The sequence below is a fragment of the Amblyomma mixtum genome, chromosome 3 (genome assembly GCF_055824585.1).
Source record: "Amblyomma mixtum isolate Tamu chromosome 3, ASM5582458v1, whole genome shotgun sequence".
NCBI lineage: Eukaryota > Metazoa > Arthropoda > Arachnida > Ixodida > Ixodidae > Amblyomma > Amblyomma mixtum.
In genome coordinates this window covers 175,306,018-175,322,743 of record NC_143014.1, presented here as the reverse complement: position 1 = coordinate 175,322,743, position 16,726 = coordinate 175,306,018, and the positions used below count along the sequence as shown (strand labels likewise).

The 16,726-nt window shown below is 46.8% G+C and overlaps 1 pseudogene; it reads left to right on the top strand.

The window, feature by feature from the left end:
• The window catches only part of LOC149352795 (fatty acid CoA ligase Acsl3-like), a 56,412-nt pseudogene that overhangs the window by 22,236 nt on the left and 17,450 nt on the right, over positions 1-16,726 (top strand).

The window sequence follows — 16,726 nt, the reverse complement described above, 5'->3', positions numbered from 1 at the left end:
TGCGTAAAGGGTGCCAGCACGACCTCGGCTCGTATTCTCGGAAAGAAAGGGGTGCGAACAATACTCAAGTCAATTACCACCACCGGACGCCTCCTGGCTCGCCCGAAAGAGCGCCATCCTAAAGAAAAGGCCCAAAGCGCTGTGTACAAAAAATCCTGTTCTCAATACCAGGCGTTGTAGGTTGGGGCAAGAAAGTATTTCAAGGAAAGGATGAAGCAGCACAAAGTTGATGTCAAAATGAGCGAAGCGCAGTGGCCAAGCGCTGCGAGGAATGTGACCACAGGATAGTGACGCAATCATTGTGCGCTGGAAACCAAGCCAAATACGCGCACAAGGCTGCTGCTTCACTCGTGGCGCGTTCAGCAGATGCCAGAAAATATTAATCGCTGCCTCGGAAACGTTCGCCCTTCCTAGATTTGCAGTTTAGGTTCAGGGAAGTAGTGGCCAACTACATGTGTGTTTAAAAGCCAAGCTAGCTGCAACTTGCCCGCTGCCACAACTTGATGAAGAAACCGAGTAAGGTTGGGAAACATCGTTTTTTTTTTGGCAAAAACTTGGTTGGCATTCATTTCTCTCTTAAATTTGCATCAGAAATCAGAACGTACAACGCTTTCATTTTAATCGCTTAGCTACGATTAAACGAGATGCCGCATATGAAGAACTTCGGTGCTTGCTTGTTTTGCTTTATTGTGCTTTTCATTGCTTGCTTGCTTGGACACGTCGAACCGAGTATAAAATCACTAACCAAGCCTTGCTGAGCACGCCTCAGGTGGTCTGGCCGCACCTAAGCTGAGGAGAGCGACACATGCTTGAGCCTCTATAAGGTTTCTGCAGTGGCTAAGTGAGCATGTTTCTACTTTTAGAAGAGGCACTTCTTGGGAATGCTGACACGCCTCTCATGCGCGAGAAATTCAAGGAACTGTGTCATGGTTCAGCCGCGCCTTTTCGACAAATCTCCAGAGATCACATTAGCGACAAGCTCTGTATGTAGCCGCTCTTACGAAAGTGCTTCGAGCAGAGTAGGCTTGCTTTGGTCGGCTTGAATTCATCGTCGCAGCAGCGAGCGCTTGCGCTGCGAGCTTATGATCTTGCGGAAAACAGTGAAAGACGACACAGTCGCGGCCGTAGTTGTTCGTGGACACGACCGCAGGGTAATACCTCGTGTTGAATCTGATTCTCAAGGTTGGCTGACACGCTTTGTACGTCACAACGCACGCAGTACGAGGAACAACGCATGCAGCACGAGAAACAACGCGCGCTGAAAGCTCGCTCGGGTGCGCCGAAGTATCCCCGGCTCCTCAACGTGACGTCACGTTGGCCGACATGGACGACGTTTCTCTCTCCGGTGTTTTCCTCCCCAGCGCTCGCGTGGGGCGCGGGAGATTTAAACATCGCGTTTTTAATTGGTGATTGCGCCACTGTTTTAGCCAACATCGAAAAAATAATTTCATAGACGTGATCAGCAATGACACTACTTCAAAATCCTAAAAATTAGCTGATTTGAAAACCGCCTCAGTATCCCTTTAAGCGATCCGCCACTGCCCTTCGATGGCAGGTGCTGCCACCGGTGGGGCTTGTGAGACCCAGGTCGCTCTTCACGAGTAACCTCTCGCGAGCAGTCTAATGTAAGTGCCACCTGCCGAGATGGTCAGTTTGCTCACAATCCGGTGGGTAGGTTGTGACTGCGCCACAAGGTACCTAGGTTGCCGGAGCGGCCGGTTGCTCCGGATGCGAAGCTTCAAAAGGTCGACGCCGCGAAGGCCAGACAATCATTTTTTCGACATGGGGGCACTAACGCTATCGTGTTAAAATAATAAGGGGCGTCGAGTTGGATTGATGCGGAGGAAATGTGATGGCTTGCTTTCTTCGTCGCCGATCTTCTCCAGTTCTGATTCTATTCGATTTCTGAGCTCGTTGTCTTTCATTCCCCAATCTATTGCATTTCTGATTATATTCCAATTCTGACTACGCAGCTACTCAAAATGTGTCACAGTCTAGATCGCTGCGAGTCCTTGTACCACTGCCAGTGCAGTGGCGCAGCTGTTAAGCGATGTTCCATTGCACTGGCAGGCGGCTGTCTCGAACACGGCCGCTGATTGGGCTTGTGAGACCCAGGTTATCTCTTCCCGAGCAATGCGAGGAGGAATAGATACCGCAAGCTCCATTTTTGCACACATGGTTCTTCGGGAGGCTGTATATTTTGCCCGTAGGTCTGCTGTTGTCTGAGTAATTTTCTTCTAAGTTATTTTCTTTTTTTCTGAGTCATTCTTCGTCTGGACTCTCCCTCCTCTCTCCTACAAGGGGAGAAGTGGAGTGGGATAAGTGCTGGAGGAGAGGGGGACGATTGACAGGTGGCAGGTGGAGAGTGGTAAATCCACCTAAACGCCGCCTAGCAGGTGGAAATTTCACACAGACGGCGACGACGCCGGACAGTTTTCGCCTTCATGGCGCTCCTAATGCTATCGCAGTAAAAGGTGCAAGCGGTGAGTGGCTGCCACAGGAGTCATATAAGGAGGTTAGTTACCCTGGAAGGAGGAAGAAGGTTACTGTGGTAGGAGGGCATGCTGACAGTGTAACTCTCCATGGAAGCCCTCCCCTCCTTCCACGGTAACCACCTTTCGGATGGTTCCCGTGGTAACCACCCTCCGGTAACGCTTTGCTACGCTCTCGCCATACCCTCCTCCTTCCACGGTGCGTTGCCATGAGAAGCACACGCAGAATAGCTACCGTTGAAGGAGGAGGGCATGGCGAGAATGGAGGAATCCCCAAATTGGAGAATAGTTATAGCGGTAGCAGTACTCAAGAGCGCAGTGCGCAAACCAGTGGGTGGTCGCCACGGGAACCACCCTGGAAGGGGGAGAGTGTGGTGAGAGCGTAGGAAGGGGGGACTGGAGGGTTGTTACCACAGGAATCGCCCGGTAGGTGATTGCCGTGGAAGGAGGAGGGTGTGGCGACAGCGGAGGAATCCCCGGCTGAATGATGATTATCGTGGAAATAGGAGCGTGTATCGTGAGCGTAAGAAGGAGCAACCGATACGTGAATGCCACGGGAACCACTCGGAGGGTAGTTACCTTGGAAGGAGGAGGAAGGTTCCCGTGGAAGGAGAAGGATGGGGCGAGAGCGTACGAATGCTTAAGGGTAGGGTGGTTAACACGGGAACCATCCGGATTTGGTTACAGTGGGAGGAGGAGGGAGAGTATGCAAGAACGGAGGAATTTAGCATGGTTCATCTGCAGCAAGTGCTTGTGAAACGCACCGCCCGAAGAGAGGGTCATGGGTGGCGCCACGCGCCTAGAGCGGCGGACTGGAGAGGAGAGGTAGTCGAAATGCGGGTATGTCTGGAAGGCTACGCATTTTCTTCTGGCAACACTGCGATTTAGCCCCAGAACATTTCTTGTTTAAAGAGGGCGCGTTTTTCAGACAAGCAATTACCCCTGTTACCCTCGCGTTACACAGTGGTAACCATCCTGTCAGTTTTTTTTGTTGCTTTCTTTCGGTAATTCATTTACATTATGAAGTTTTGTCCCCTTCAAGTGAAGGCTCTATGCGGCTTATTTTTATGTATTTTACGCGGCAGATCAAGGGCCCCCTGTCTCAGAAATCCGGCGTCGTCGTTGCCGTTGGCGTGATTGAAAATTTCGGATTGGTCGCAAAAGTTGGTTGTTACAAGAGGCTCCCATAGATGGCGCCTGCCACACCAGCGACGTAGAGTCACGGTTCTACAGCGACGCATCGGATATTCAGACATCGGAGCAAACCGCGAGCAACGCGCCAAGCGCACCGGCCATAAGCCGCCGTCTTCCTTTTCACCTTCATATAAACACGGAGCAGATGGCTCAAGTTACAACTTCGTCTCTCAAGCTGCCACGCAGGAGGCCCATCGCTGTATTCCTAGTAACCGCACCTACGTAGCATATGCAGGAATCGAACCCCTGACCCTCGGGTTGCGAGTCAGACACTCTACCGCTATGCCACGCAGACACGTTCGTACGGCTTGCGTGGTTAAAGCAGGGCTTTACATGTATGTCGTATGGTCTTTCACATAATGATTGTGATTGTGAGAATGGAAACTGTGTCTGCGTGGGCAAGAGGAACCGCTGTCGCGTCATACCCTTAAAGACGGAGCTTAAATGTCCCCCAAACTTTTTCGTGCAGTGAACACCGTCGCGTTGAGTCTCACTTCCACGGCTCACTGCTCTCATTCTGTATCCTTACTCTCCGTTGCGGAACACTCAAGGCGTACTACGTGCCCCTTCAGCTAGATGGCAGTTAACAGCTTGTCGCTTTTCTCTTTTCCTGCCTGTGCCTTCATGCTTTCGAATCAAATCATGTTAATAATCGCCGTGTCGAGGGATTATCCTCGGTTGCTACCTTGTCTTCGACAATTATGATTCGAGTTTACACTGCGCCGCTAAAACTCAACTGGTGCCATACTACTCAGCATTGAACAGCATTTCTGAAAGCACTGTCCTGTTAATCACTCCCGCCAGCACACTTCGAACCCGACATCCACTCGAGGAAAAGTAGACCGCTAGCGCCGCAGATGCCCTGGCTGACGAAGTCGTTACGCTTTTAGTTTGCAATAACAACTCGGCTTAACGTGAGCTCGCATATTTCCCAATACTCAATCGAGGCATGCGACGAGGCAACCAAACTAATCCGCATACCTCAAATCACCCCTGTGTCTGAGCGTGCGCCTGCGCCCCTTTTTACCACGCCTTATGTCGCCGTCGTCAATGGTACCCATGGGCCCTAGGGTTAAATTCATAAGCATCCTGCTACATGAGTGCATTTCGTCACTGACCGGAACCCTTCTCGTTCGCTACCATGCAACGCGGTCTGACAGCTTTAACGTACTGGCCAGCCACCCAGCTGTACGGGAGAGCAATTTTAGGAATTTCGTCTCCAGTTCGAACCCGTGAATGACACCCGAACCCGTGAATGACACCCGAACGAAGCTGTCCACTTAGAGAGCCGATAACGAAGGTCACTGTGGCTTTAGATAAGTGCGTTTTGTCCTGCCCTAAAGTTGCTGGAGGTAACTGGTTGTTTAGGCTCACAGTTTTTGTTTAGCTGGCTAGGTGTTGATTACTCAAGTTTAATTCATAGCCAGCAAACACTCGCCTGCACGTGAGGCGTAATTCGATCACTGTTCGCGAGTTCGCCGAAGGTTTTGTGCTCAACTGATGCTAGTTCTGTGGAATAGCAGCTTGGCGAGACCGACAACTTGTGTGTAACAGTTCGGTACTTCCGAACCGGTATGTTTGATTCAGCCGCTCGATTCATAGTTTGGCTCCGTCTTTTGAACTGCATTCAGGATGGGGACAGGATGGCGATAACATAAGTCATGTGATGAAGGGATAGAAGTTTCGAGCGAGACAAACATCCATCGGACATAACGATCCAATTGAAAAGGAAATTACTAAGGGCAATGCTGTTTTATCGGAGACGCTACAGTGTCTTGTTCTCATTTCCTGTTTTGCTTTGCTTTCGACCACGCAGCCGCTGGCGCCGAGGCTACCCAACGTGACGCACATCGTGTACATGCCGGCGAGGGGCACGACGGAGCCTCCTCCGCCAACGGGGTCGATCACTGTGCTGCCATTCGACTCGCTGACAGATTCGAAATTCTCCGGAGGTCTGCATCTCTCTATATTCTTACCTGGGCGAGATTTCTGCTACGTTCAGCATTGACTCTCACTTGCAACATAAATATTTCCTCCGGTTTCGATCTACTTATACTATGCTCTAGAGGTTCAACAATCATGAATAAAACGCATTTCATGGCGTCATTTGCAACCACTGGGAGAAGGCGGGATATCACAAGAAGAACCTTGTGGATAAACTCTACAATGCGCGTTGTGGGAAGCTCCTTTCAGTGCAGCAGGGTACTTTCGTGATCGTTGTGTAAATCAAAACTGAAGACGTCAAGAAGGCAATACAAAACGCATGCTTGTTGGTACATGCTAGATGTTTTTCCAATGAACTCTGTTGTAGAGCATCCTAGCGTACTTCAGAATAACTGCCGGGCGAGTTGGTGCATGATGCAAGAGAACGGCAATGCAACTCAGGCAGCACAAGAAAGAACGCGACACATGCGCACACTACCAACTATTTATGTGACAGAAAAGAGGCGTATTTGTAACACCGAACTCAGGCACGTGACACATCGCATGACCGCTCCGAATACCGCCAGCAACACGAAGGCTTGCAAACGCACGAAAAACCCTTCAAATCATTTGCTCATGAAGCACTGCTCTCCTTGTCTTAATGAAAAAGAAGATAATTCTTAGCAAAAACAATGTCAAGCAATCAAAGCAAAAGCAGTAAGAATACTAAAAAACCAAAACGGCAAAAATTTTCAGTAACAACAAAGCCAATAGCAATAACAAACAGAACAACACAAAACGTTCATTTTTTCCGGCCACGCAAGCCTAACAACAGCAAACGAAGGTTTAACGAAAATATGCCATCGAAAAAAAAAGGTTTCGAAAAAGGCAATTTCCTTGTTTCGTAGTTCAGAAGTGTCCCTAACACATGTGCTGCCTTTATTTTTAATCAAAAAGGCCTCAAGTATTTCAAGTGCCACCTGATCGCGACTCCTGCCTAGAGTCTGCCTAGAACTATAGAATGCGCTAGAAAACAGGGGTGGGTCCAATTTTTCATACCACTGCAAAAAATGCAGGTCTGAGCAGGTGCGAAGTAGCATTAATGTGGCGCGTGAAATACTTGAGGCCTGTTTGGTTAAAAAGAAAGGCAGCACATTAGGAACAAAGGACACTTCTGCAGCTCTTCACGTGTTAGGGACATTTCTGTAACTACAAACCTTTTTCCGATGGCATTGCCTCGTTGAAAAACTTTCGTTTGCTGTTGTTAGGCTTGCGCAGCCGGAAAAAAATGGACGTTGTGTGTTGCTCTGTTTGTTATTGTTGATGGCTTTGTTGTTATTGGAATTTTTTGTTTTCTTTGTATTTTGTCTGCTTTTGCTTTGATTGTTTGACAATGCTTTTGCTAAGAGCTATATTTTCTTTTGATAAGACAACGATAGCAGTGCTTTATGGGCAAAAGGATTAGAAGGGTTTTTCGTGGGTTTGGAAGCCTTGAGGCTGCTGGCTGTATTCGAAGCGATCACGCAATGTGTAACGTGCCTGAGCTCGGACTTATAAATATGCATTTCTCTGTCAAATAAACAGTTGGTAGCGTGGGCATGTGTCATGTTCTTGCTTGTTCTATCTTAGTTGCGCCGCCATTCTGTTGTATCCTAGCGTACTGTTCGTGCTTTAAAGATAAACCTTTTAATCCAAGTTACAGATTGGCGTAGAATAAGCAGTACGTACTTATTTTAGCATCTTGTTTGCTTTTCTCTCACTCTTATCATATGTTGCGAGATGTAAAAAGTAAGATCCATTGATGTCGCGCTTAGTCACAGTCATGGGCTAAACGTACATTTGAAGAATCTTTCCGCAGTTATCAGAAAAAAAAAGTAATTTTTGCCAACTCGAGGTCAAAATAATAAGCCCGTGAAAGTATAAAAATAGCACTTTTGTTCATGAAACGTAAAAAAAAAAAAAGCGTCAATTTCCACCAACTAGCCCAATCATCTACGCTTTTAGGATTCGCTTTTAGGATTCGCTTGCCGATCACCTTCACGCTCATGGAGTGGAAATTTTTTCAGATATGCCTCCAGTGACGCCAACACCTCAGGATGTTGTGATCATTATGTACACCAGCGGCTCTACTGGCCAGCCCAAAGGTAAGGCGGCTATAGGCTCACGTCATTTAAAAAAAAAAGAAGAATCATAAATTGCATCGCTGTTGTTTTAGCGAACGAGCAGACAATTTTATACAAAGAAATGCATCGCTGTTGTTTTAGCGAACGAGCAGATAATTTTGTACAAAGAAATAAGTGGTATAAATGATCAAAACGGGCCGTAAATGCGGAAGTGCGGAGAAAATACTGAGACTCGCTGTGCAGTGTGTAATATCGCGATATAAAGCTTACGAGACGCGACTGTGTGGCAAAAAAAAAAAGAATTATTTCAGCCCATTCACGCAATCCACTCCACCGAAATGTGTCAACGTATGTAGGAACGTGCATGCTCTATCCGCTGGTCAGAATACCACGCGAATGGGTCGCGAAGTAGAGCTGCAATAAACGTTTTTCCGAGAACGCTCGTCCCGTAATATTTTGATCATGATAGTACTTGAAACGTCTCACGTAATTTACAGCTCACGTCGATTCTCGTTATGAATACGCGTGAGTATGGAAGTTAAAACAAACAAAAAAAAGAAGATAACCTTAGTAATGTTCGTGACGCTCGAGAAGCGAAGCGGCAGACGTGACTATGCGGCCCGTCAAACACAGCGTGCTCGCGCCTCCAGCGCATTTTCATTTCTCTGCCTGTTTTCTCGAAGCGGGTCATGCGGCCCGGTCGAGGACTGCGCGGGTACACTGCGTAACGCCGCTAAGTCGGCCAAGGATACGGGACCTAGCTTTATTCTAAATAATGAGATTATTTGCTGTAGAGTTTTGATTGATTATGGGTTTCGAAAAACTCACTACGTATGCATGATTACGCGTGGTCCTTCGGCTTCCAACGGCCTTGGAAGGGCGGCATCACTCTAGTGCCATTTGCATTTCACTTAGTAGCGTCAACTACTGAGGCTAATTATTGTTATTATTATTATTGTTATTGTTATTATTATTGTTAACCATGATCTTGTTTCCTCGCGAGCAACACGAAATATTTCTCTCTGCAGGCGTCATATTAACCAATGCCAACGTCGTCGCCTTCATCATGGGCACAGCCAGTGTACTGCGAGAGTTCTCGTAAGCATTGCTCCAATTGATAGTGCTCCAATGATAGTGAGCAAGTTACAAAAGCAAGCTCTTTTTTCCCTCTCTCTCTCTTTGTTTCAGAAGTGGTGACACGTTCATCGGTCTTTTGCCACTTGCACACGTCATGGAAATAGCAGTCGGTACGGCGTCCGTCCGTTGCTTGAGGGGAGCTGACGTAAAGCATCTATGCTCTTGATACGTTAACGTCCACCGAAAGGCTCTATAAAGGGTTGATCTGCAGATGGAATAACCGGCGGCATGCTGCTCTGCTTGTTGTATGACTGCGCGCCATAATTTTGAGTCAGTAAGAAAGTGCTTTGCACTGATAGCTTGCTTTCGTGTCCCTTGGTTAACATGCTCCAGATAATTTTTATTTTATTGCATTTATTTATTATACTCTTAGACGCCTCAAAGGACATTACGTAACGTTGCTCGAACTCTGCCCTCTGCCCTCTCGCTTCAGTTCCGTGTTCAACTGGTATTTATGTATCGACCTTTATTCTCACCGCACAAGCATCGTTCTGCCTTCGGTGCCATTTTACACGGGGTTGTATAGTGTAATCGCTTTCATTTGTTATGCTTTGCGCCTTTGGACCGTGTAACTAGTGTTGGGCCCAATACGGCTGAGTAAGTCGGCATTTTGCTCCTGCATCAAGCTGCAACATGCGAGGAGCTTGTTGACTTAACGGATCCACTTTCTGCCTATCGAAGTACCTATCCAAAAACCTGCGTGATGCAAGATGCGGACTTCCAGCTTGCATGCGCTGTCGATGAACCACTTCCCGACATGCACAATAGAGATTTAGCAAGCTAGATCTGCGCTTAGGCCTTTCACCTCGCAGCATGAATTAGCGGAGTGATTTATATACATACCAGTGAAACGCTGCGCAAAGTTCCGTTGTAACCGCTTTGTTGAATATTGCATCTCCCTTTCATCCAAACCCACCACGCTGATTCGAAATCCTGGATAAACGTGTGAATCTACGAGCACAATCGCGCTTATTGTCACCTCGGAACAGTGGTCCACTGCCGCTGGGTTAAGCTAAGGACTGCTCGCCTGCTGCTCGCAGTAGTTAAAGCTATCGCGAGCGGCGAGACTGCCATGGCATGGCGCAAGAGGAAAGTGTAATTTGTAAATTGGTAACTCATACCTGTTGGGACCAGGGTTGCCAGATTGGGCTATTAATAGCCAAATTGGGCTATTTTTTGTCCGAGTTGGCGTCAGAAATTTCGGTTTGGCTATGTGGCTACTTTTGGGCTACATCTTTTTCATGCGTGAAAAAAATAGTTAAAGTAGTTACAATGTGCTCTGTTACAATAACACAGGGAAAGAAATAAAAGGCATGTTGGAATAAAAATGCAGGCTATAGCTGGCTAAAGAAATTCAGCGCGTCTGCTACAAAATGACAATTTGTAAACGCTGTGTTCGAGAAAACTTGTGTGTGTCAGGCGGCCAAGGATCATGGCCTTTCGATTTCTTTTATAAAGAGTGGACACTGCGTGAAAGTTGCCCCCAGCAAAACTCTTCACGGCCTATAGATTCCACTTAATTCGCGAACTAACGCCACCCGCGCGCCACCGATCATAGACTGTTGCCGTCTGCACACGTGAGCATTCTCCCATTGACGTGCACGTGCACCACGGATGACCATGGTACCAGAATAGAGGTAAAACACAAAGAGAACTAAGTCTCCCTACGTGGTGCGAATGCGTAAGCATTAAATGCTACTGTTTCGCTTCTGTTGCCCGGTTTCGTGATCCTCACATATTAATCGTTAACCGTAGACGTGGCCTAGTGGTTTGGGCGTCCGCTTCGGCTTCGGCTGCGGTAGTGGCTGGTTGGAAAACCACCGCCAGGCATGTTCTTTTCTTGTATTGTTTATTCTGGTTCTGCGGACACATTCTGCTCAAGATACGCATGAGGCAAGTAATTGGCTTACGCATTAATAAGGTATTCTTCTGTTTCTACCTATTTCCGTGGTGGGCACAGCGAGCGCGCCACTCGCAAGAGCCTACGCTTTTTCTGCAGCCTCAAGCGGCCCACGTGCAGCCGTCGAGTTTCATTGCGAGCTACGCGAGAGCGCCGTGTCCGTTGCGTAATCAGCGTGCACTCATGCGGTGCCATGGCGTCATCCCTTGGCGCGGCGCGGAACCCACTGTAACTACTAACGAGGACGGCGGAAGTTAGTGGTATGACATGGCATTAGATCCGTCGCTACGAGAACTTTAATCAGAATGGGCAAATATTATATAGCGTTATATAGCGCCGCCGTTTTTTGCCGCGTGCAGACAGACTGGCTGTCGTAACCCGCCTCAGGTGATATGGCCTACTGCCGCGCATGAAAAGTGGAACTGCGGCCCCGTCTTCAGGACCTGGTTAGCGCACCTGGTTAGCCGCACTGGTTAGTGCGCATGAGAGATGCGAAACGTAACAACGGAAAGAACACGCCGTGGGCACCACCTCAGGCATCATGTTCGGGAAAGAAATCTAATATGTAAATATTCTTGCCGAAAATTAATTTAATATGCTTAAGAAATGTCGTCCCAAAAACAAATATTCTTGGCTACTTTTGGGCTACGCAAAATTTTCGCTTTTGGCTACGTTTGGGCTACTACACAGGCCAATTTGGCTACCAGAGGCCGGAGCCATCTGGCAACCCTGGTTGGGACAGCAGTTCCAGAAGCTGTACTTCAGTCGATACGTGAACGCGTCAGGTGACAAAAATGCACGAGCCAAACTTCCAAGGTGCACACGCAGCGCTTTATTCATTCGCTGTAGGCAACCTGCGATCGCTACTTCATAGCACACAGCCTGGCGAGAGGAGCGAGCATTTTTTAACGCAGACCCTATGGTGCTATTACAAGCCTCTTGCCTGCGCTTATATGCATGAGCTTCCGCGCTCTGTCGAAGCCACACGTGGCGTGCGTCAGCCAACTGGGCTGCGTCGAAAGCACCTAGGCAAATAAAGTTATCGGCCAAACGCTGGCTTCTGATTGCTCAGAATGTGGCCTAGCGTTTGTAGTGGCCCAGGCAGCTGACGGCGTCAGTTTTTAGGAACGCTGTGGAACAATTGCAGCGCCTCCTGCTGGGCACTGCAAGTTGCCTGTGGTGAGGTGTCTGTGGCATTGTCCTTGATACGCTTGGTGTATTGCTCTCAGTTGTGAGAACTCTGAGCTTACTCACCACGTCAGGAAGGAATAAAAGCTGACCTTGTCGCTTTCATCTTTTTTCTACCCGGAATGCTTTTTCTTTTTTCTTATCGGTACGGACCTGGGAGATGCGCCTGAAGCCGTAGGCAAAAGAAAAAAAAAATGTCGCTATAATTTACAGTATATTTTTGCCAAGACCGGGTCCTGTTTCATTTCAGAATAAATGCAAAATTTGCGGAAGCATGACAACCTTGCTTTACTATCGTCATGGGCTGTCCAGTATGCGGCCAAACTATAATGAAAGCATTCTCCTTTCATTTCTGTTCGCGCTGGTACGCATGTTTTAGGCTTTTGCGGCTCGTATGAGGGCAAGTGCAACAATTTCAAAATCAACTCTTGTTTGAATGGGCCAAGGTTACAGTCTTAATGTGCGGAGAGTTTTAGCGTTGGGGCGTGGTACGAGACCAACACGCGAGTTTCATGGCCAAAAGATCACAACTTAACAGAGCCTGTACTGGCTTGTTGAAGGAATAAAAAATTGGTGTGGACACTCGTATTGGGAGGTAAAACTTGGCTCATAACTAATGCCTCGTGATCTGCCGGCGCACCAACTCTGGCCAATAATGATGGCCAACGAGACAGACGCCGGCGTCACGCAGAACGCTTACGCCAGAGAAGTTTTAACGCGATTGCGTTGAGGCTGTCGTTCTGCAGAAAATCCGGCGTCGTCGTCAGCGTTGTGAGCGGAAAATGGGCCGGGGTAGGCTGGCCCACGTGACCACCATACCCTTAGGTGGCAGTTGGGCAGCCTAGGTCAAGTGACCTTGTGACGTCATCACAACCTGTCCACAGTGTTGTGAGCAAACTGCCCACCATGGCAGGTGGCAGCTAAATTAATTATCTGTCGCGAGAGGTTGCTCGGAAACAGGAACCTGGGTCTCACGAGCTCCACCATTGGCAGCACATCCCATCGCAGGACAATGGCACATCGCTTAGCCGCTGCACCAGGAGTGGTAGGAGGGCTCCCAGAGATCTAAAAACATAAAGTAGAGAATGGCCAGTTTTATATATATGGTCATTAACCCATTAACGGTATCGCGGCATAGCCTTAAGGCTTAGCTGAGGTGTGCCCTCCAGTTTTATTTTTAATGTCTCTCCATGTTCTCGAAGTTTTGCGACAATATGGCCTTGTAATCTTCGGCTGGTTAGTTGTATTTGTTCAGAATCGTGATTTCGTTTTTACGGTGACATGGTCGCTGTTTTCAACAAAAACGCTGTCTTCGCTTGAAGCGTATCTGCTTAGCGTTTCTACTATGCATTCTTTTCACATCTAGTGAGGTCAACCACGCTGGTTTTTGCTATAGCAGTGCGATTGGTGGCTGTACTCGGTCTGTCTACAAGCCTCAACGCCTTGACGTAACTAAGTGGTGTCTCACTGAGCTGGTATTTTATTTATTTATTTATTTAAAATACCCTCAGTGCCATGCGGCATTACAGAGGGGAGTGGTTATACAAAGTAACAAAACATAGAAATATGAGCATAAATTTACAGAGGGTTGCTAGTTATACAGTGTTAGCTAATGCATTCCTGAAATAAACGATTGTCATTAATCAGTGCGAGTGGTGCGGGAAGGTGATTCCAGTAGTCGGATGTCTGGGGCAAAAAAGAATGAAAGTAGGTTTTCGTTCTGCAGAATGGTATTCCAACTTTGTGGGCATGATCTATCCATGGTGCTGTGGGGGTGAGATAAGTTCTTCGCGCAGGTAAGAATGGTGAAAAGTTTATGAAAAAGGCGAAGACGAAGTATTCTTCGACGAAACGCAAGAGATGTCAGACCGAGACTAGCTTTCATGCTGGTTATGCTTGCAGTTCTGTTGCAGCTAGAGAGTTGCTGTATTCTGGACCATCTCAAGTGAGTGCCTGAAGTTCTGATGTTAAGGGTCTCATGTTGATGCTGCGTATTCGAGTTTCGGTAAAATTAGTATTTTGTGCAGTAAAAGCTTCAGAGATGAAGGTGCTTTACCAAAGTCACGGAGCAGATATTCAAGAGCTTTGTTGGCGTTGTTAATGACATGTGTAGCATGAACAGTTCAGGTAAGATCATTAGTAATGTGAACACCGAGGTACTTATAAGAGTGTTAAGAATGTACAGAGTCTAGAGACAAGCCGTTGGGGTAATAAGAGGGCAAGTTATTAGTCACTCGAGACACACATGAATTTGCACTTCTATGAATGCAGTACTATGTTCATCTTCAGGCACACACACAGTCGGGTTTTAAATACACGCAGATGTGTTGCTTTAGATCCCAGCAAGCACTATATATATTCAATGCGCGTTTCCATTCTCTTGTTTTTGCTTTTCAGAATGTTCGTTTATGTCACTAGGCGTGAAAATTGGCTACTCAAGCCCCCTGACCCTTACTGATCAGGTAAACGCTTATTATTGTCTGACTTGGTACACCAAGGCACGCCTGTGTGTCGCAAGCAGAACTCGTTACATTTTCGTTGAGCGGTGGCTGATACCTTCTTTCTTATTGGCTAGGGCCCCGCGCTTATGCCCGGGGTCATGGGAGATGCTCCTTTGCTCAAGCCAACCTGCATGATCGCTGTGCCGGTGAGTAGTGGGTACCGCGTCTATTCATAAAAAAAAAACAAAAGTGCCGAATAGGATTCTTCTTTGATTAGTTATCTCATTCACACAATTGCAAAACATTTCCCGTTAAGGGCTCTATAGACTGCCTTTAATGCCTTTGTTCCAACAAATATTCTTTAGCGTTTTCTTTTTCCTGGAAAAAAAAAATAAATTCCGGAGCACTGTTCCCGTAGAAACATTGCGTAACAGATGTCTTTTTTAACCGTACTATACGGTTCGCCGTCACAGAGGCCTGGAAACTCATTCAGTGGAGTCATGCGCAGGTTAATTAAAATGTCTTTTGAGTTGCTGCACAATCAGGGACAACAAAAACTTTGGAAGCAAGGAGTGGGGCATAAACAATATTCACAAAATACGCAGTTCAATATGGAGAAAAAATGCAAAAGAAAAGAAAAACACGGGGCTTCAAATTTAGAGCACAATACTGGGAACCGTTTTACAAAAACAGAACGATTAAACAAGCGATAAGGCCATTATCATTTTAAAAGTAGTTTTAAAGCATATTTCAATAAAAAGGCACAACGAACATTGCAAGAAAGAAAACTAAAATAACACAAAAGCACCGCCTACAGAGTGAGAACCAACTTTCACAACAAAACATAAGACAGACTTTGGGAGCACTGCATGAGTGAATCACGGGCATGAAATATCGGTATGATAAGAAATGGGATTAAATTTGAGATATGAATGATGTCACAGCTGAAGATTCCACTATCTCGGCTGGAAGTCTGTTCCATTCGTTGACTGTACGGGGAAGAATGACTACTTGAAAACTTCGGTTCGACAGACAAAATCTTGTAATTTGTTTTGCATGCTGAGAACGCGTTGGCTTTCTGGTAACAGCCTGAAGATAGGAATCTCCTTTGACACCAAACCTATTAAATAGGTACAGTAACATTAAACAATCACAATGACGGCGCAACTGCATGAGATCCAGGCTTGCCTTTTTAACCAGTGGAAATTTTCCATTCAGTACAATTTCTGAGGCAACATTGTATAAACTGTCTCGAGCAACATTAATTCGCGCAGAAACATTTATTTGCTGCCATTTTTTACGGGCACTCTCTGCGCTTTGAATAATCAATCTTTCGCCTTTAAAAAAAGAGAAAGAAAACGGGCTTGAGAAAACCGTGGTTCGACGTTAAATAATGTCTTATCTTTCTCTCTGTCTCTCAACCATGCATGCAAGCACAGCAAACGCAACTGGCAAAAGTGCATGCCTTCGGCAGGATGAGACTGGGTCATGTCACCCTCTTGCGAAAAAAATTAAATCCATAAACAACTTCCCTTCGAAAACATGCGCTTGTCACGAATTTCTGGGTAGGAGGAATCCTTCGGCTAGCCAAACGTATGTAGTCATTACAGCCTATTTCTTAAAATAGATTGCGCAAGAGATTTTAATCTGTGTAGCTTAAGCCGGGAGAAAATTACCTTCCAACTGCATCAGACTGTATAGTTTACGAGGTTCGGGTGCCCTGTAAGATTCAAGTTCGACGCAATCACGAAAACCGATCGCCTGAATCACGCCGCATGTATAAAGGGAGGCGCACGGTTCATCCACATTCAGGACCGCCGCACAGAATTCGTCCACGACAAAAAAGAAGTCCGCTGTTCAAAATCTTTATTGTTACCTGAACAAGAACATAATCACAAGAAAAAAATATGAGCTCTAGAATTTTTATGCTTGCCTTCTTTAATAAAGTCGAACATTCAAAAGCTTATTCTGTTTACTTCTGTGATCCATTGATTTCTGCGATTGTCTAGCGGAGTAATACAAAACGCCATGGACTGTGACCCAGGGTTATCAACTGCCGTTTGTTTTAATGTTGTATTCTGCTATAGGCAATGCCGCAATAAATTTTTTACAAAGAAAACGCATCGCATCCCGTAAACTTTGGCTACCTGCTGCACCTCCCTTTTTTTCTGGGAACAAGTTCGCTCACTGAACAGCTCGTTTGGAGCCCCGCCACGATGGCCCAGTGGCTTTGGCGTTCAGCTTCTAACCGCCAGATCGAATCCCAGCCGCGGCGGCTACGTTTCCATGGGGACGAGATGCTAAAGACGCCCGCATGCTGTGCGTTGT